The sequence below is a fragment of the Eurosta solidaginis genome, unplaced genomic scaffold (assembly GCF_040869045.1).
Source record: "Eurosta solidaginis isolate ZX-2024a unplaced genomic scaffold, ASM4086904v1 ctg00001727.1, whole genome shotgun sequence".
Lineage (NCBI taxonomy): Eukaryota > Metazoa > Arthropoda > Insecta > Diptera > Tephritidae > Eurosta > Eurosta solidaginis.
In genome coordinates, this window is record NW_027137253.1 from 24336 (window position 1) to 45930 (window position 21595).

Genomic DNA, 21595 nt, shown 5'->3' on the forward strand with positions numbered 1-21595 from the left:
AAAATTTGTTTGCCTAAATTGGTATAAGTATGGCTACTTTAATGTGTATACTCGCAGCTGTGAATTTGTCCTTTTTTTTTTTAAATGATATAAGTCGATTTAAGTAAATTTTGTTATATACTTTATAGTTTAGTGTATTCAGATACTCTTGCTACTAAAATCAGATTAAGTTTATTTTTTTACAAAAATGAACTTATGCCATTTTTGAAAATAAGCCTGCTATTATAGACATATTTATATCGCTTGGCTTGTGTCGGGGTATATTCATTTGCATGAGTTTTCATTATGCATACATACGTATGCTACTTAGTTTAAACGAACATTCATACATACTACATATGCATGTACATCTTAATAACATATCTTTCTGTTATGTATTGTATTAGAGAAATTTTGAAATCTTTGTTAAAAAATATTGTGGTCCTGAAAAGGACCGTTTGTTTGAATGTATATTTATTTTGTGTTAATATGTCCGTAAAAATGAATTTAACCGCCGAAACCATACAATGTACGACCCTGCCTCTTCAATGCATATACAACATCCATAGCCGTAACTGTTTTCCTTTTAGCATGTTCAGTATAAGTGACTGCATCACGGATAACATTTTCCAAAAATACTTTTAAAACACCACGAGTTTCTTCATATATTAAACCAGATATACGTTTTACGCCACCACGACGTGCTAAACGTCGAATAGCTGGCTTTGTGATACCTTGGATGTTATCACGTAAAACTTTGCGATGACGTTTGGCGCCACCTTTACCTAATCCTTTTCCACCTTTGCCACGACCAGTCATTTTTTCTATTTAGCACTTTTTTTAGCTTTCACAAGAACACTTCACTTGATCACTTCACTTCACAACTAATAGCTTGGTTACCGAACGTAGCTGCTATTTATACAAAAATCCACAACATTGAGTGAGCTACCATTATGTGGCATAAATATTTCTATCTCATTTTAACTCGCACAATATTGCAACCCTAAAAAAAATGGACAAATGAAACGTTTTTGTGTATTTTATTATATGTATTTCCACATTTATAAAAATTAGGTGCGGTTTCATTAAGTGAAGTGTTCAGTGATCAGTGTTTATTTTGAATTGTGAAAAATAAAAGTGAGAAATGGCTCGTACAAAGCAAACAGCCCGTAAATCGACTGGTGGTAAAGCGCCACGTAAACAATTGGCCACTAAAGCTGCTCGCAAAAGTGCGCCGGCAACTGGTGGAGTGAAGAAGCCACATCGTTATCGCCCAGGTACAGTCGCTTTGCGTGAAATTCGTCGTTATCAGAAGAGTACCGAACTGTTGATTCGTAAATTGCCATTCCAACGTTTAGTGCGTGAAATTGCTCAAGATTTTAAAACTGATTTACGTTTCCAGAGTTCAGCTGTTATGGCATTACAAGAAGCAAGTGAAGCATATTTAGTTGGTTTGTTCGAAGATACAAATTTGTGTGCCATTCATGCAAAACGTGTCACAATTATGCCAAAAGATATTCAATTGGCTAGACGTATACGTGGTGAACGTGCTTAATTCCATATTTTAATAAATATTATAAACGGTCCTTTTCAGGACCACAAATTTTTTTAAACAAAAAAGATCAAAAATAACTGAAGCAACTGTTAATTGTTAAAATAATAAAATGAAAATTCGTATTTTGATAGTAGCAACTGTAGTTTTACCCTTAATATGGTGTGTATACCTACTCACGAGTATATACACATTTATTTGCTAAACACATACATTAGTATGTATGCACGGTTGTGTGTTTGTACCTTTGGTACGTATGAATACACGCCACAACTTTTTGCGCCTTTGTCGAGATGCTCATACAAACATACATATGTACATATATACATACAATATGTAGTAGCTTGCATGCTGTACTTTTTTAATGTTGCTCAGTTTTTTTTCTTCTGGAAAATGATGTAAGTCAACTTTTTTATGAATATTTTCAAACACTATTTTATTAATTGAAGTAGTTGTTAACGCAGATTTCGTTAAAAAAATAAATTTTCCAAAAGTGTACTTATGACCTTTTAAATTTTTCTTTCAAAAAGTGTTTTAATAGGTTTTAAAATAGATAAATACATATATATGACAATATAATTAATCTCTTTGTATATATATTTTGTCGTCCTGAAAAGGACGGTTTTAAATTTGGCGTCTAAGAATATATGTAAATCGGCGATTACATCACTTATGCTTTCTTTTCGGTCTTCTTTGGCAAAAGTACAGCTTGAATATTTGGTAAAACACCACCTTGAGCTATGGTAACTCCAGACAATAGTTTATTCAATTCTTCATCGTTACGAATAGCCAATTGTAAATGACGTGGAATAATTCTAGTTTTTTTATTATCACGTGCAGCATTACCAGCCAATTCAAGAACTTCAGCTGCCAAATATTCCATAACAGCAGCTAAATATACTGGAGCACCGGCACCAACACGTTCAGCATAATTGCCTTTACGTAACAAACGATGAATACGACCGACAGGGAATTGAAGACCAGCACGGTTTGAACGTGACTTTGCCTTTCCCTTTACTTTACCACCTTTACCACGGCCAGACATTGTTGTTATATATTTCACTTAATACACTTTTTCACAAATACACACACTAGCTGAATAGCTTGGGCACTTTATTTCCTAAACGCAATTTGTGCTGCGCTTATATACTTTTTCGTTTGTACATTGAGCAACCCCAATCGCATGTTTTCAAATAAATGCCGGCAATATTTAGCGAATCGTTACGAACAGGTTGAATGGTTTGTCGGAAAAAATACACTTAAAGGTGCGCATTTTGACACTTAGAAAATTATTAAAAAGTGTGAGTGATAGTGAAGTGATTTTGTGAAAATTAAATATGCCTCCTAAAACTAGTGGTAAAGCAGCTAAGAAGGCCGGTAAGGCTCAGAAGAATATTACTAAAAACGACAAGAAGAAGAAGCGTAAGAGGAAGGAAAGTTATGCCATCTACATTTATAAAGTGTTGAAACAAGTACATCCTGATACTGGTATATCGTCGAAAGCAATGAGTATCATGAACAGTTTTGTTAATGACATTTTTGAACGTATTGCTGCTGAAGCATCACGTTTAGCTCATTACAATAAACGTTCAACAATTACTAGTCGCGAAATTCAAACTGCCGTACGCCTATTGTTGCCTGGTGAATTGGCTAAGCATGCCGTGAGTGAGGGTACTAAGGCTGTTACCAAATACACAAGCTCCAAGTAATTTGTGCGACTGAGGAAAATATGTATAAAAGTGAAAAATGTTAACAAAAAGGCCCTTTTCAGGGCCACAAAATATAAATTAACAAAGAGATGAATTTTTCTAAGTCGATGAAAATTTTTAATTTTGTTTTGCAATTGAAACATCAAAAAATGTTAACAAAAAGGCGCTTTTCAGGGTCACAAAATATAAATTAACAAAGAGATATGAATTTTTCTAAGTCGATGAAAATTTTTAATTTTGTTTTGCAATTGAAACATCAATTTTAAAATTGGTCAGCATGGTAGGGCTGACTTACAGTGTCAGACACTAGAGCGGTTAATTATTATGGCGAAGCAACGCTGTAGTCAGACGTATTGCGTACATTTTTGATCTTTTTGTTTGTATATTTTGTAGCCCTGAAAAGGGCTTATTGATAATTCAACATTTAATGAATGTTGTGTCCTTGTAAATTATCACAAAAAACGCAGCATATTTATTTTTTAGCTGATGCCTTTTTTGCAGCTGGCTTTTTAGTCGCAGCCTTTTTTGGTTTGGTAGCAGTTGCTTTTGCTTTTGTTGCCTTTGACTTAGCGGTGGCAGATTTCGACTTGGTTGGCTTGGCTTTAACGGCGCCAGTCTTTTTTGCGTCTTTAGCCTTAGATTTCTCACTTTTCTTTTTTTCGGCGGTTTTCTTAGTGGCAACAGCTTTTTTCACTTTTTTCTCACCACTTGCCTTTTTGACACCACTCGACGATTTTTTCTTTAATGTTGCACTATCTTTTTTGGCTTTTGATTTATCAACCGATTTTGACTTACCATCACCTGATTTAGTGGCTGCAGCTGATAATTTAAATGAACCAGATGCCCCCTTTCCTTTGGTTTGAATCAATTTTCCACTAGTAACAGCCGATTTCAAATAGCGCTTAATAAATGGTGCCAATTTTTGGGCGTCACATTTATATGTTGCACTAATATATTTCTTAATTGCCAAAAGTGATGAGCCACCACGTTCCTTCAAATTCTTAATCGATGCATCTACCATTTGTTGAGTTGGTGGATGAGTGGGAGCAACCGATGGTTTTTTGGGTTTAGTTGCTTTTTTAGCAGCAACTTTCTTCTCAGCAACAGCAGCAGAAGCAGCTACTGGTGAGCTAACATTTGCAACAGCGATTGTGTCAGACATTTTCACTTAATTATTTTATTTAAACTTTTATTAACACTTGAAAATATTTATCAATTTAAGCACACAAAGCACAAACTCACTATTTATACTTTTTTATACAAGCGCATAGAATGCGATACTCTGTTTAAAATTTGAGAAGCGCAGCGAAAAGATGGATGACAAATGTTTTCATTTCAGTGCTACGTACCATTTACATTTGATAAACTTTTCATCTTAATAAATTAATTAAAATTCACATATTAAAGTTATTGCAAATATTCATGTAAAAATAGATAACTGAAATGTGTTAGTTTAATATACGAATTCATTTAAATTGATGAATTTCATATTTTCGGAGTGTCAGGCATTTTAATCAAAAGTTTGCACTGATAAAATCGAATTTTTTCTCAATTAAGTGAAATTTCTTAAAATATAATTGTACTAATCAAAATTTTAATTCGGATATATAAAATATGTTAAATTAGAAATCAAAAAACTTATCTTCGTTGAGTTTTAACAACATTATTTTATTTTAAAAAATTTTTTAAATATTTCTATTGCAACACTAGAGTAACCCTATATGGCTTCACTTAAAGGCATCTAAAGTTTGGAATTTTAGTCTGAATTGATTATTTATATTGGACGTCTACAACTTATATGTATAATTAAATGAAATTTCATGACATTCAAAAAAAAATAAAAAAAATTCTCATTGAATGCTTATTAATTATCAATATGATTATAATATACATATCTGAACATAATCGGACATCAGCGTCCATTTTAAGTACTATAATAGGTGGATGAGTATGAATTTGTACTATGCAGATTCATTTTGTATTTATATGATGAATGCTTATAAGCTTTAAATCAATAATTGATATGGTAAAAAATTATAACTAATATTATTATGCACGTAAATGTATGCGCGCGTATGAAATTTTTCCATTGAATCTATAGAAATATTAAATTGTATTCCAAGTATTTATTCAATTAAATGCAATTTAATAAAAAAAAATATTTATGTACATATATATACATAAAATAAAAGAAAAAGTTGGATATGCCAAAAACACGCGGAGTTCCCAAGCGGTCCCCCATCTAAGTACTAACCGCGCCCGACGCTGCTTAATTTCGGTGATCGGACGAGAACCGATGTATTCAGCGTGGTATGGTCGTTGGCAAAATTTGTTTGCCTAAATTGGTATAAGTATGGCTACTTTAATGTGTATACTCGCAGCTGTGAATTTGTCCTTTTTTTTTTTAAATGATATAAGTCGATTTAAGTAAATTTTGTTATATACTTTATAGTTTAGTGTATTCAGATACTCTTGCTACTAAAATCAGATTAAGTTTATTTTTTTACAAAAATGAACTTATGCCATTTTTGAAAATAAGCCTGCTATTATAGACATATTTATATCGCTTGGCTTGTGTCGGGGTATATTCATTTGCATGAGTTTTCATTATGCATACATACGTACGCTACTTAGTTTAAACGAACATTCATACATACTACATATGCATGTACATCTTAATAACATATCTTTCTGTTATGTATTGTATTAGAGAAATTTTGAAATCTTTGTTAAAAAATATTGTGGTCCTGAAAAGGACCGTTTGTTTGAATGTATATTTATTTTGTGTTAATATGTACGTAAAAATGAATTTAACCGCCGAAACCATACAATGTACGACCCTGCCTCTTCAATGCATATACAACATCCATAGCCGTAACTGTTTTCCTTTTAGCATGTTCAGTATAAGTGACTGCATCACGGATAACATTTTCCAAAAATACTTTTAAAACACCACGAGTTTCTTCATATATTAAACCAGATATACGTTTTACGCCACCACGACGTGCTAAACGTCGAATAGCTGGCTTTGTGATACCTTGGATGTTATCACGTAAAACTTTGCGATGACGTTTGGCGCCACCTTTACCTAATCCTTTTCCACCTTTGCCACGACCAGTCATTTTTTCTATTTAGCACTTTTTTTAGCTTTCACAAGAACACTTCACTTGATCACTTCACTTCACAACTAATAGCTTGGTTACCGAACGTAGCTGCTATTTATACAAAAATCCACAACATTGAGTGAGCTACCATTATGTGGCATAAATATTTCTATCTCATTTTAACTCGCACAATATTGCAACCCTAAAAAAAATGGACAAATGAAACGTTTTTGTGTATTTTATTATATGTATTTCCACATTTATAAAAATTAGGTGCGGTTTCATTAAGTGAAGTGTTCAGTGATCAGTGTTTATTTTGAATTGTGAAAAATAAAAGTGAGAAATGGCTCGTACAAAGCAAACAGCCCGTAAATCGACTGGTGGTAAAGCGCCACGTAAACAATTGGCCACTAAAGCTGCTCGCAAAAGTGCGCCGGCAACTGGTGGAGTGAAGAAGCCACATCGTTATCGCCCAGGTACAGTCGCTTTGCGTGAAATTCGTCGTTATCAGAAGAGTACCGAACTGTTGATTCGTAAATTGCCATTCCAACGTTTGGTGCGTGAAATTGCTCAAGATTTTAAAACTGATTTACGTTTCCAGAGTTCAGCTGTTATGGCATTACAAGAAGCAAGTGAAGCATATTTAGTTGGTTTGTTCGAAGATACAAATTTGTGTGCCATTCATGCAAAACGTGTCACAATTATGCCAAAAGATATTCAATTGGCTAGACGTATACGTGGTGAACGTGCTTAATTCCATATTTTAATAAATATTATAAACGGTCCTTTTCAGGACCACAAATTTTTTTAAACAAAAAAGATCAAAAATAACTGAAGCAACTGTTAATGAAAATTCGTATTTTGATAGTAGCAGCTGTAGTTTTACCCTTAATATGGTGTGTATACCTACTCACGAGTATATACACATTTATTTGCTAAACACATACATTAGTATGTATGCACGGTTGTGTGTTTGTACCTTTGGTACGTATGAATACACGCCACAACTTTTTGCGCCTTTGTCGAGATGCTCATACAAACATACATATGTACATATATACATACAATATGTAGTAGCTTGCATGCTGTACTTTTTTAATGTTGCTCAGTTTTTTTTCTTCTGGAAAATGATGTAAGTCAACTTTTTTATGAATATTTTCAAACACTATTTTATTAATTGAAGTAGTTGTTAACGCAGATTTCGTTAAAAAAATAAATTTTCCAAAAGTGTACTTATGACCTTTTAAATTTTTCTTTCAAAAAGTGTTTTAATAGGTTTTAAAATAGATAAATACATATATATGACAATATAATTAATCTCTTTGTATATATATTTTGTCGTCCTGAAAAGGACGGTTTTAAATTTGGCGTCTAAGAATATATGTAAATCGGCGATTACATCACTTATGCTTTCTTTTCGGTCTTCTTTGGCAAAAGTACAGCTTGAATATTTGGTAAAACACCACCTTGAGCTATGGTAACTCCAGACAATAGTTTATTCAATTCTTCATCGTTACGAATAGCCAATTGTAAATGACGTGGAATAATTCTAGTTTTTTTATTATCACGTGCAGCATTACCAGCCAATTCAAGAACTTCAGCTGCCAAATATTCCATAACAGCAGCTAAATATACTGGAGCACCGGCACCAACACGTTCAGCATAATTGCCTTTACGTAACAAACGATGAATACGACCGACAGGGAATTGAAGACCAGCACGGTTTGAACGTGACTTTGCCTTTCCCTTTACTTTACCACCTTTACCACGGCCAGACATTGTTGTTATATATTTCACTTAATACACTTTTTCACAAATACACACACACTAGCTGAATAGCTTGGGCACTTTATTTCCTAAACGCAATTTGTGCTGCGCTTATATACTTTTTCGTTTGTACATTGAGCAACCCCAATCGCATGTTTTCAAATTAATGCCGGCAATATTTAGCGAATCGTTACGAACAGGTTGAATGGTTTGTCGGAAAAAATACACTTAAAGGTGCGCATTTTGACACTTAGAAAATTATTAAAAAGTGTGAGTGATAGTGAAGTGATTTTGTGAAAATTAAATATGCCTCCTAAAACTAGTGGTAAAGCAGCTAAGAAGGCCGGTAAGGCTCAGAAGAATATTACTAAAAACGACAAGAAGAAGAAGCGTAAGAGGAAGGAAAGTTATGCCATCTACATTTATAAAGTGTTGAAACAAGTACATCCTGATACTGGTATATCGTCGAAAGCAATGAGTATCATGAACAGTTTTGTTAATGACATTTTTGAACGTATTGCTGCTGAAGCATCACGTTTAGCTCATTACAATAAACGTTCAACAATTACTAGTCGCGAAATTCAAACTGCCGTACGCCTATTGTTGCCTGGTGAATTGGCTAAGCATGCCGTGAGTGAGGGTACTAAGGCTGTTACCAAATACACAAGCTCCAAGTAATTTGTGCGACTGAGGAAAATATGTATAAAAGTGAAAAATGTTAACAAAAAGGCCCTTTTCAGGGCCACAAAATATAAATTAACAAAGAGATATGAATTTTTCTAAGTCGATGAAAATTTTTAATTTTGTTTTGCAATTGAAACATCAAAAAATGTTAACAAAAAGCCCTTTTCAAGGCCACAAAATATAAATTAACAAAGAGATATCAATTTTAAAATTGGTCAGCATGGTAGGGCTGACTTACAGTGTCAGACACTAGAGCGGTTAATTATTATGGCGAAGCAACGCTGTAGTCAGACGTATTGCGTACATTTTTGATCTTTTTGTTTGTATATAGAGTTGGGTCATTTCGTTCTGAACTTGTTCAATTGACCGGGTCTCTCAACTGAACAAGTGAACTAGATCTTCGATTTCTGTTCTTTTTGTTCTTTTAGTTCATTTGTTCTTTTAGTTCGTTTTATCTAATGTTATTCTTTCTCTCTTCTCGTTCGCGAACATTGTAAATTCATACATACATTCACAGAAATTCACAGTGAGCACGAATGTCGATGATGACACTTACACTAAAGATATGTGTGGTCATCTTTGTGTGACACTGCTACAAAAATATATGTATGGACTATTTATGAAAAACATGTTTTATAAGAAACTAATCATTACATCTATTAAACTTGAATATATACATATATTACCTTATTTATTCATTACTCATTTAAATATACCTACACAAAGCATTGCTGCATACACACCCCCATCTATACTTGTTGGCTTTTTTCGCGGGTGCGAGCAGCATTGATCAAATTTGCTTGAAAAAAAAGAACAGATGAACAAAAAGAACAACTTGTTCGTTCATCAGAAAAAGAACGAAAGATTCGAATCTCTGAAATGAACGAAAAAGCACAACTCTATTTGTATATTTTGTAGCCCTGAAAAGGGCTTATTGATAATTCAACATTTAATGAATGTTGTGTCCTTGTAAATTATCACAAAAAACGCAGCATATTTATTTTTTAGCTGATGCCTTTTTTGCAGCTGGCTTTTTAGTCGCAGCCTTTTTTGGTTTGGTAGCAGTTGCTTTTGCTTTTGTTGCCTTTGACTTAGCGGTGGCAGATTTCGACTTGGTTGGCTTGGCTTTAACGGCGCCAGTCTTTTTTGCGTCTTTAGCCTTAGATTTCTCACTTTTCTTTTTTTCGGCGGTTTTCTTAGTGGCAACAGCTTTTTTCACTTTTTTCTCACCACTTGCCTTTTTGACACCACTCGACGATTTTTTCTTTAATGTTGCACTATCTTTTTTGGCTTTTGATTTATCAACCGATTTTGACTTACCATCACCTGATTTAGTGGCTGCAGCTGATAATTTAAATGAACCAGATGCCCCCTTTCCTTTGGTTTGAATCAATTTTCCACTAGTAACAGCCGATTTCAAATAGCGCTTAATAAATGGTGCCAATTTTTGGGCGTCACATTTATATGTTGCACTAATATATTTCTTAATTGCCAAAAGTGATGAGCCACCACGTTCCTTCAAATTCTTAATCGATGCATCTACCATTTGTTGAGTTGGTGGATGAGTGGGAGCAACCGATGGTTTTTTGGGTTTAGTTGCTTTTTTAGCAGCAACTTTCTTCTCAGCAACAGCAGCAGAAGCAGCTACTGGTGAGCTAACATTTGCAACAGCGATTGTGTCAGACATTTTCACTTAATTATTTTATTTAAACTTTTATTAACACTTGAAAATATTTATCAATTTAAGCACACAAAGCACAAACTCACTATTTATACTTTTTTATACAAGCGCATAGAATGCGATACTCTGTTTAAAATTTGAGAAGCGCAGCGAAAAGATGGATGACAAATGTTTTCATTTCAGTGCTACGTACCATTTACATTTGATAAACTTTTCATCTTAATAAATTAATTAAAATTCACATATTAAAGTTATTGCAAATATTCATGTAAAAATAGATAACTGAAATGTGTTAGTTTAATATACGAATTCATTTAAATTGATGAATTTCATATTTTCGGAGTGTCAGGCATTTTAATCAAAAGTTTGCACTGATAAAATCGAATTTTTTCTCAATTAAGTGAAATTTCTTAAAATATAATTGTACTAATCAAAATTTTAATTCGGATATATAAAATATGTTAAATTAGAAATCAAAAAACTTATCTTCGTTGAGTTTTAACAACATTATTTTATTTTAAAAAATTTTTTAAATATTTCTATTGCAACACTAGAGTAACCCTATATGGCTTCACTTAAAGGCATCTAAAGTTTGGAATTTTAGTCTGAATTGATTATTGATATTGGACGTCTACAACTTATATGTATAATTAAATGAAATTTCATGACATTCAAAAAAAAATAAAAAAAATTCTCATTGAATGCTTATTAATTATCAATATGATTATAATATACATATCTGAACATAATCGGACATCAGCGTCCATTTTAAGTACTATAATAGGTGGATGAGTATGAATTTGTACTATGCAGATTCATTTTGTATTTATATGATGAATGCTTATAAGCTTTAAATCAATAATTGATATGGTAAAAAATTATAACTAATATTATTATGCACGTAAATGTATGCGCGCGTATGAAATTTTTCCATTGAATCTATAGAAATATTAAATTGTATTCCAAGTATTTATTCAATTAAATGCAATTTAATAAAAAAAAATATTTATGTACATATATATACATAAAATAAAAGAAAAAGTTGGATATGCCAAAAACACGCGGAGTTCCCAAGCGGTCCCCCATCTAAGTACTAACCGCGCCCGACGCTGCTTAATTTCGGTGATCGGACGAGAACCGATGTATTCAGCGTGGTATGGTCGTTGGCAAAATTTGTTTGCCTAAATTGGTATAAGTATGGCTACTTTAATGTGTATACTCGCAGCTGTGAATTTGTCCTTTTTTTTTTTAAATGATATAAGTCGATTTAAGTAAATTTTGTTATATACTTTATAGTTTAGTGTATTCAGATACTCTTGCTACTAAAATCAGATTAAGTTTATTTTTTTACAAAAATGAACTTATGCCATTTTTGAAAATAAGCCTGCTATTATAGACATATTTATATCGCTTGGCTTGTGTCGGGGTATATTCATTTGCATGAGTTTTCATTATGCATACATACGTATGCTACTTAGTTTAAACGAACATTCATACATACTACATATGCATGTACATCTTAATAACATATCTTTCTGTTATGTATTGTATTAGAGAAATTTTGAAATCTTTGTTAAAAAATATTGTGGTCCTGAAAAGGACCGTTTGTTTGAATGTATATTTATTTTGTGTTAATATGTCCGTAAAAATGAATTTAACCGCCGAAACCATACAATGTACGACCCTGCCTCTTCAATGCATATACAACATCCATAGCCGTAACTGTTTTCCTTTTAGCATGTTCAGTATAAGTGACTGCATCACGGATAACATTTTCCAAAAATACTTTTAAAACACCACGAGTTTCTTCATATATTAAACCAGATATACGTTTTACGCCACCACGACGTGCTAAACGTCGAATAGCTGGCTTTGTGATACCTTGGATGTTATCACGTAAAACTTTGCGATGACGTTTGGCGCCACCTTTACCTAATCCTTTTCCACCTTTGCCACGACCAGTCATTTTTTCTATTTAGCACTTTTTTTAGCTTTCACAAGAACACTTCACTTGATCACTTCACTTCACAACTAATAGCTTGGTTACCGAACGTAGCTGCTATTTATACAAAAATCCACAACATTGAGTGAGCTACCATTATGTGGCATAAATATTTCTATCTCATTTTAACTCGCACAATATTGCAACCCTAAAAAAAATGGACAAATGAAACGTTTTTGTGTATTTTATTATATGTATTTCCACATTTATAAAAATTAGGTTTATTAAGTGAAGTGTTCAGTGATCAGTGTTTATTTTGAATTGTGAAAAATAAAAGTGAGAAATGGCTCGTACAAAGCAAACAGCCCGTAAATCGACTGGTGGTAAAGCGCCACGTAAACAATTGGCCACTAAAGCTGCTCGCAAAAGTGCGCCGGCAACTGGTGGAGTGAAGAAGCCACATCGTTATCGCCCAGGTACAGTCGCTTTGCGTGAAATTCGTCGTTATCAGAAGAGTACCGAACTGTTGATTCGTAAATTGCCATTCCAACGTTTGGTGCGTGAAATTGCTCAAGATTTTAAAACTGATTTACGTTTCCAGAGTTCAGCTGTTATGGCATTACAAGAAGCAAGTGAAGCATATTTAGTTGGTTTGTTCGAAGATACAAATTTGTGTGCCATTCATGCAAAACGTGTCACAATTATGCCAAAAGATATTCAATTGGCTAGACGTATACGTGGTGAACGTGCTTAATTCCATATTTTAATAAATATTATAAACGGTCCTTTTCAGGACCACAAATTTTTTTAAACAAAAAAGATCAAAAATAACTGAAGCAACTGTTAATTGTTAAAATAATAAAATGAAAATTCGTATTTTGATAGTAGCAGCTGTAGTTTTACCCTTAATATGGTGTGTATACCTCTTCACGAGTATATACACATTTATTTGCTAAACACATACATTAGTATGTATGCACGGTTGTGTGTTTGTACCTTTGGTACGTATGAATACACGCCACAACTTTTTGCGCCTTTGTCGAGATGCTCATACAAACATACATATGTACATATATACATACAATATGTAGTAGCTTGCATGCTGTACTTTTTTAATGTTGCTCAGTTTTTTTTCTTCTGGAAAATGATGTAAGTCAACTTTTTTATGAATATTTTCAAACACTATTTTATTAATTGAAGTAGTTGTTAACGCAGATTTCGTTAAAAAAATAAATTTTCCAAAAGTGTACTTATGACCTTTTAAATTTTTCTTTCAAAAAGTGTTTTAATAGGTTTTAAAATAGATAAATACATATATATGACAATATAATTAATCTCTTTGTATATATATTTTGTCGTCCTGAAAAGGACGGTTTTAAATTTGGCGTCTAAGAATATATGTAAATCGGCGATTACATCACTTATGCTTTCTTTTCGGTCTTCTTTGGCAAAAGTACAGCTTGAATATTTGGTAAAACACCACCTTGAGCTATGGTAACTCCAGACAATAGTTTATTCAATTCTTCATCGTTACGAATAGCCAATTGTAAATGACGTGGAATAATTCTAGTTTTTTTATTATCACGTGCAGCATTACCAGCCAATTCAAGAACTTCAGCTGCCAAATATTCCATAACAGCAGCTAAATATACTGGAGCACCGGCACCAACACGTTCAGCATAATTGCCTTTACGTAACAAACGATGAATACGACCGACAGGGAATTGAAGACCAGCACGGTTTGAACGTGACTTTGCCTTTCCCTTTACTTTACCACCTTTACCACGGCCAGACATTGTTGTTATATATTTCACTTAATACACTTTTTCACAAATACACACACTAGCTGAATAGCTTGGGCACTTTATTTCCTAAACGCAATTTGTGCTGCGCTTATATACTTTTTCGTTTGTACATTGAGCAACCCCAATCGCATGTTTTCAAATAAATGCCGGCAATATTTAGCGAATCGTTACGAACAGGTTGAATGGTTTGTCGGAAAAAATACACTTAAAGGTGCGCATTTTGACACTTAGAAAATTATTAAAAAGTGTGAGTGATAGTGAAGTGATTTTGTGAAAATTAAATATGCCTCCTAAAACTAGTGGTAAAGCAGCTAAGAAGGCCGGTAAGGCTCAGAAGAATATTACTAAAAACGACAAGAAGAAGAAGCGTAAGAGGAAGGAAAGTTATGCCATCTACATTTATAAAGTGTTGAAACAAGTACATCCTGATACTGGTATATCGTCGAAAGCAATGAGTATCATGAACAGTTTTGTTAATGACATTTTTGAACGTATTGCTGCTGAAGCATCACGTTTAGCTCATTACAATAAACGTTGAACAATTACTAGTCGCGAAATTCAAACTGCCGTACGCCTATTGTTGCCTGGTGAATTGGCTAAGCATGCCGTGAGTGAGGGTACTAAGGCTGTTACCAAATACACAAGCTCCAAGTAATTTGTGCGACTGAGGAAAATATGTATAAAAGTGAAAAATGTTAACAAAAAGGCCCTTTTCAGGGCCACAAAATATAAATTAACAAAGAGATGAATTTTTCTAAGTCGATGAAAATTTTTAATTTTGTTTTGCAATTGAAACATCAAAAAATGTTAACAAAAAGGCGCTTTTCAGGGTCACAAAATATAAATTAACAAAGAGATATGAATTTTTCTAAGTCGATGAAAATTTTTAATTTTGTTTTGCAATTGAAACATCAATTTTAAAATTGGTCAGCATGGTAGGGCTGACTTACAGTGTCAGACACTAGAGCGGTTAATTATTATGGCGAAGCAACGCTGTAGTCAGACGTATTGCGTACATTTTTGATCTTTTTGTTTGTATATTTTGTAGCCCTGAAAAGGGCTTATTGATAATTCAACATTTAATGAATGTTGTGTCCTTGTAAATTATCACAAAAAACGCAGCATATTTATTTTTTAGCTGATGCCTTTTTTGCAGCTGGCTTTTTAGTCGCAGCCTTTTTTGGTTTGGTAGCAGTTGCTTTTGCTTTTGTTGCCTTTGACTTAGCGGTGGCAGATTTCGACTTGGTTGGCTTGGCTTTAACGGCGCCAGTCTTTTTTGCGTCTTTAGCCTTAGATTTCTCACTTTTCTTTTTTTCGGCGGTTTTCTTAGTGGCAACAGCTTTTTTCACTTTTTTCTCACCACTTGCCTTTTTGACACCACTCGACGATTTTTTCTTTAATGTTGCACTATCTTTTTTGGCTTTTGATTTATCAACCGATTTTGACTTACCATCACCTGATTTAGTGGCTGCAGCTGATAATTTAAATGAACCAGATGCCCCCTTTCCTTTGGTTTGAATCAATTTTCCACTAGTAACAGCCGATTTCAAATAGCGCTTAATAAATGGTGCCAATTTTTGGGCGTCACATTTATATGTTGCACTAATATATTTCTTAATTGCCAAAAGTGATGAGCCACCACGTTCCTTCAAATTCTTAATCGATGCATCTACCATTTGTTGAGTTGGTGGATGAGTGGGAGCAACCGATGGTTTTTTGGGTTTAGTTGCTTTTTTAGCAGCAACTTTCTTCTCAGCAACAGCAGCAGAAGCAGCTACTGGTGAGCTAACATTTGCAACAGCGATTGTGTCAGACATTTTCACTTAATTATTTTATTTAAACTTTTATTAACACTTGAAAATATTTATCAATTTAAGCACACAAAGCACAAACTCACTATTTATACTTTTTTATACAAGCGCATAGAATGCGATACTCTGTTTAAAATTTGAGAAGCGCAGCGAAAAGATGGATGACAAATGTTTTCATTTCAGTGCTACGTACCATTTACATTTGATAAACTTTTCATCTTAATAAATTAATTAAAATTCACATATTAAAGTTATTGCAAATATTCATGTAAAAATAGATAACTGAAATGTGTTAGTTTAATATACGAATTCATTTAAATTGATGAATTTCATATTTTCGGAGTGTCAGGCATTTTAATCAAAAGTTTGCACTGATAAAATCGAATTTTTTCTCAATTAAGTGAAATTTCTTAAAATATAATTGTACTAATCAAAATTTTAATTCGGATATATAAAATATGTTAAATTAGAAATCAAAAAACTTATCTTCGTTGAGTTTTAACAACATTATTTTATTTTAAAAAATTTTTTAAATATTTCTATTGCAACACTAGAGTAACCCTATATGGCTTCACTTAAAGGCATCTAAAGTTTGGAATTTTAGTCTGAATTGATTATTTATATTGGACGTCTACAACTTATATGTATAATTAAATGAAATTTCATGACATTCAAAAAAAAATAAAAAAAATTCTCATTGAATGCTTATTAATTATCAATATGATTATAATATACATATCTGAACATAATCGGACATCAGCGTCCATTTTAAGTACTATAATAGGTGGATGAGTATGAATTTGTACTATGCAGATTCATTTTGTATTTATATGATGAATGCTTATAAGCTTTAAATCAATAATTGATATGGTAAAAAATTATAACTAATATTATTATGCACGTAAATGTATGCGCGCGTATGAAATTTTTCCATTGAATCTATAGAAATATTAAATTGTATTCCAAGTATTTATTCAATTAAATGCAATTTAATAAAAAAAAATATTTATGTACATATATATACATAAAATAAAAGAAAAAGTTGGATATGCCAAAAACACGCGGAGTTCCCAAGCGGTCCCCCATCTAAGTACTAACCGCGCCCGACGCTGCTTAATTTCGGTGATCGGACGAGAACCGATGTATTCAGCGTGGTATGGTCGTTGGCAAAATTTGTTTGCCTAAATTGGTATAAGTATGGCTACTTTAATGTGTATACTCGCAGCTGTGAATTTGTCCTTTTTTTTTTTAAATGATATAAGTCGATTTAAGTAAATTTTGTTATATACTTTATAGTTTAGTGTATTCAGATACTCTTGCTACTAAAATCAGATTAAGTTTATTTTTTTACAAAAATGAACTTATGCCATTTTTGAAAATAAGCCTGCTATTATAGACATATTTATATCGCTTGGCTTGTGTCGGGGTATATTCATTTGCATGAGTTTTCATTATGCATACATACGTATGCTACTTAGTTTAAACGAACATTCATACATACTACATATGCATGTACATCTTAATAACATATCTTTCTGTTATGTATTGTATTAGAGAAATTTTGAAATCTTTGTTAAAAAATATTGTGGTCCTGAAAAGGACCGTTTGTTTGAATGTATATTTATTTTGTGTTAATATGTCCGTAAAAATGAATTTAACCGCCGAAACCATACAATGTACGACCCTGCCTCTTCAATGCATATACAACATCCATAGCCGTAACTGTTTTCCTTTTAGCATGTTCAGTATAAGTGACTGCATCACGGATAACATTTTCCAAAAATACTTTTAAAACACCACGAGTTTCTTCATATATTAAACCAGATATACGTTTTACGCCACCACGACGTGCTAAACGTCGAATAGCTGGCTTTGTGATACCTTGGATGTTATCACGTAAAACTTTGCGATGACGTTTGGCGCCACCTTTACCTAATCCTTTTCCACCTTTGCCACGACCAGTCATTTTTTCTATTTAGCACTTTTTTTAGCTTTCACAAGAACACTTCACTTGATCACTTCACTTCACAACTAATAGCTTGGTTACCGAACGTAGCTGCTATTTATACAAAAATCCACAACATTGAGTGAGCTACCATTATGTGGCATAAATATTTCTATCTCATTTTAACTCGCACAATATTGCAACCCTAAAAAAAATGGACAAATGAAACGTTTTTGTGTATTTTATTATATGTATTTCCACATTTATAAAAATTAGGTGCGGTTTCATTAAGTGAAGTGTTCAGTGATCAGTGTTTATTTTGAATTGTGAAAAATAAAAGTGAGAAATGGCTCGTACAAAGCAAACAGCCCGTAAATCGACTGGTGGTAAAGCGCCACGTAAACAATTGGCCACTAAAGCTGCTCGCAAAAGTGCGCCGGCAACTGGTGGAGTGAAGAAGCCACATCGTTATCGCCCAGGTACAGTCGCTTTGCGTGAAATTCGTCGTTATCAGAAGAGTACCGAACTGTTGATTCGTAAATTGCCATTCCAACGTTTGGTGCGTGAAATTGCTCAAGATTTTAAAACTGATTTACGTTTCCAGAGTTCAGCTGTTATGGCATTACAAGAAGCAAGTGAAGCATATTTAGTTGGTTTGTTCGAAGATACAAATTTGTGTGCCATTCATGCAAAACGTGTCACAATTATGCCAAAAGATATTCAATTGGCTAGACGTATACGTGGTGAACGTGCTTAATTCCATATTTTAATAAATATTATAAACGGTCCTTTTCAGGACCACAAATTTTTTTAAACAAAAAAGATCAAAAATAACTGAAGCAACTGTTAATGAAAATTCGTATTTTGATAGTAGCAGCTGTAGTTTTACCCTTAATATGGTGTGTATACCTACTCACGAGTATATACACATTTATTTGCTAAACACATACATTAGTATGTATGCACGGTTGTGTGTTTGTACCTTTGGTACGTATGAATACACGCCACAACTTTTTGCGCCTTTGTCGAGATGCTCATACAAACATACATATGTACATATATACATACAATATGTAGTAGCTTGCATGCTGTACTTTTTTAATGTTGCTCAGTTTTTTTTCTTCTGGAAAATGATGTAAGTCAACTTTTTTATGAATATTTTCAAACACTATTTTATTAATTGAAGTAGTTGTTAACGCAGATTTCGTTAAAAAAATAAATTTTCCAAAAGTGTACTTATGACCTTTTAAATTTTTCTTTCAAAAAGTGTTTTAATAGGTTTTAAAATAGATAAATACATATATATGACAATATAATTAATCTCTTTGTATATATATTTTGTCGTCCTGAAAAGGACGGTTTTAAATTTGGCGTCTAAGAATATATGTAAATCGGCGATTACATCACTTATGCTTTCTTTTCGGTCTTCTTTGGCAAAAGTACAGCTTGAATATTTGGTAAAACACCACCTTGAGCTATGGTAACTCCAGACAATAGTTTATTCAATTCTTCATCGTTACGAATAGCCAATTGTAAATGACGTGGAATAATTCTAGTTTTTTTATTATCACGTGCAGCATTACCAGCCAATTCAAGAACTTCAGCTGCCAAATATTCCATAACAGCAGCTAAATATACTGGAGCACCGGCACCAACACGTTCAGCATAATTGCCTTTACGTAACAAACGATGAATACGACCGACAGGGAATTGAAGACCAGCACGGTTTGAACGTGACTTTGCCTTTCCCTTTACTTTACCACCTTTACCACGGCCAGACATTGTTGTTATATATTTCACTTAATACACTTTTTCACAAATACACACACACTAGCTGAATAGCTTGGGCACTTTATTTCCTAAACGCAATTTGTGCTGCGCTTATATACTTTTTCGTTTGTACATTGAGCAACCCCAATCGCATGTTTTCAAATTAATGCCGGCAATATTTAGCGAATCGTTACGAACAGGTTGAATGGTTTGTCGGAAAAAATACACTTAAAGGTGCGCATTTTGACACTTAGAAAATCATTAAAAAGTGTGAGTGATAGTGAAGTGATTTTGTGAAAATTAAATATGCCTCCTAAAACTAGTGGTAAAGCAGCTAAGAAGGCCGGTAAGGCTCAGAAGAATATTACTAAAAACGACAAGAAGAAGAAGCGTAAGAGGAAGGAAAGTTATGCCATCTACATTTATAAAGTGTTGAAACAAGTACATCCTGATACTGGTATATCGTCGAAAGCAATGAGTATCATGAACAGTTTTGTTAATGACATTTTTGAACGTATTGCTGCTGAAGCATCACGTTTAGCTCATTACAATAAACGTTCAACAATTACTAGTCGCGAAATTCAAACTGCCGTACGCCTATTGTTGCCTGGTGAATTGGCTAAGCATGCCGTGAGTGAGGGTACTAAGGCTGTTACCAAATACACAAGCTCCAAGTAATTTGTGCGACTGAGGAAAATATGTATAAAAGTGAAAAATGTTAACAAAAAGGCCCTTTTCAGGGCCACAAAATATAAATTAACAAAGAGATGAATTTTTCTAAGTCGATGAAAATTTTTAATTTTGTTTTGCAATTGAAACATCAAAAAATGTTAACAAAAAGGCGCTTTTCAGGGTCACAAAATATAAATTAACAAAGAGATATGAATTTTTCTAAGTCGATGAAAATTTTTAATTTTGTTTTGCAATTGAAACATCAATTTTAAAATTGGTCAGCATGGTAGGGCTGACTTACAGTGTCAGACACTAGAGCGGTTAATTATTATGGCGAAGCAACGCTGTAGTCAGACGTATTGCGTACATTTTTGATCTTTTTGTTTGTATATTTTGTAGCCCTGAAAAGGGCTTATTGATAATTCAACATTTAATGAATGTTGTGTCCTTGTAAATTATCACAAAAAACGCAGCATATTTATTTTTTAGCTGATGCCTTTTTTGCAGCTGGCTTTTTAGTCGCAGCCTTTTTTGGTTTGGTAGCAGTTGCTTTTGCTTTTGTTGCCTTTGACTTAGCGGTGGCAGATTTCGACTTGGTTGGCTTGGCTTTAACGGCGCCAGTCTTTTTTGCGTCTTTAGCCTTAGATTTCTCACTTTTCTTTTTTTCGGCGGTTTTCTTAGTGGCAACAGCTTTTTTCACTTTTTTCTCACCACTTGCCTTTTTGACACCACTCGACGATTTTTTCTTTAATGTTGCACTATCTTTTTTGGCTTTTGATTTATCAACCGATTTTGACTTACCATCACCTGATTTAGTGGCTGCAGCTGATAATTTAAATGAACCAGATGCCCCCTTTCCTTTGGTTTGAATCAATTTTCCACTAGTAACAGCCGATTTCAAATAGCGCTTAATAAATGGTGCCAATTTTTGGGCGTCACATTTATATGTTGCACTAATATATTTCTTAATTGCCAAAAGTGATGAGCCACCACGTTCCTTCAAATTCTTAATCGATGCATCTACCATTTGTTGAGTTGGTGGATGAGTGGGAGCAACCGATGGTTTTTTGGGTTTAGTTGCTTTTTTAGCAGCAACTTTCTTCTCAGCAACAGCAGCAGAAGCAGCTACTGGTGAGCTAACATTTGCAACAGCGATTGTGTCAGACATTTTCAC

At 33.3% G+C, this 21595-nt stretch overlaps 3 non-coding genes across 3 annotated transcripts; all 3 read right to left on the reverse strand.

Annotated features, from left to right (window-relative positions):
* Positions 1-5445: 5445 nt before the first annotated feature.
* Positions 5446-5564, reverse strand: LOC137236302 (5S ribosomal RNA). The gene has a single exon (XR_010948352.1). It is a non-coding gene; the product is annotated as a 5S ribosomal RNA (ribosomal RNA).
* Positions 5565-11525: 5961 nt separating this feature from the next.
* LOC137236303 (5S ribosomal RNA) lies at positions 11526-11644 on the reverse strand. The gene has a single exon (XR_010948353.1). It is a non-coding gene; the product is annotated as a 5S ribosomal RNA (ribosomal RNA).
* A 5439-nt stretch (positions 11645-17083) lies between these two features.
* LOC137236304 (5S ribosomal RNA) lies at positions 17084-17202 on the reverse strand. Its single transcript, XR_010948354.1, has one exon. It is a non-coding gene; the product is annotated as a 5S ribosomal RNA (ribosomal RNA).
* Between the last annotated feature and the right edge of the window lie 4393 nt (positions 17203-21595).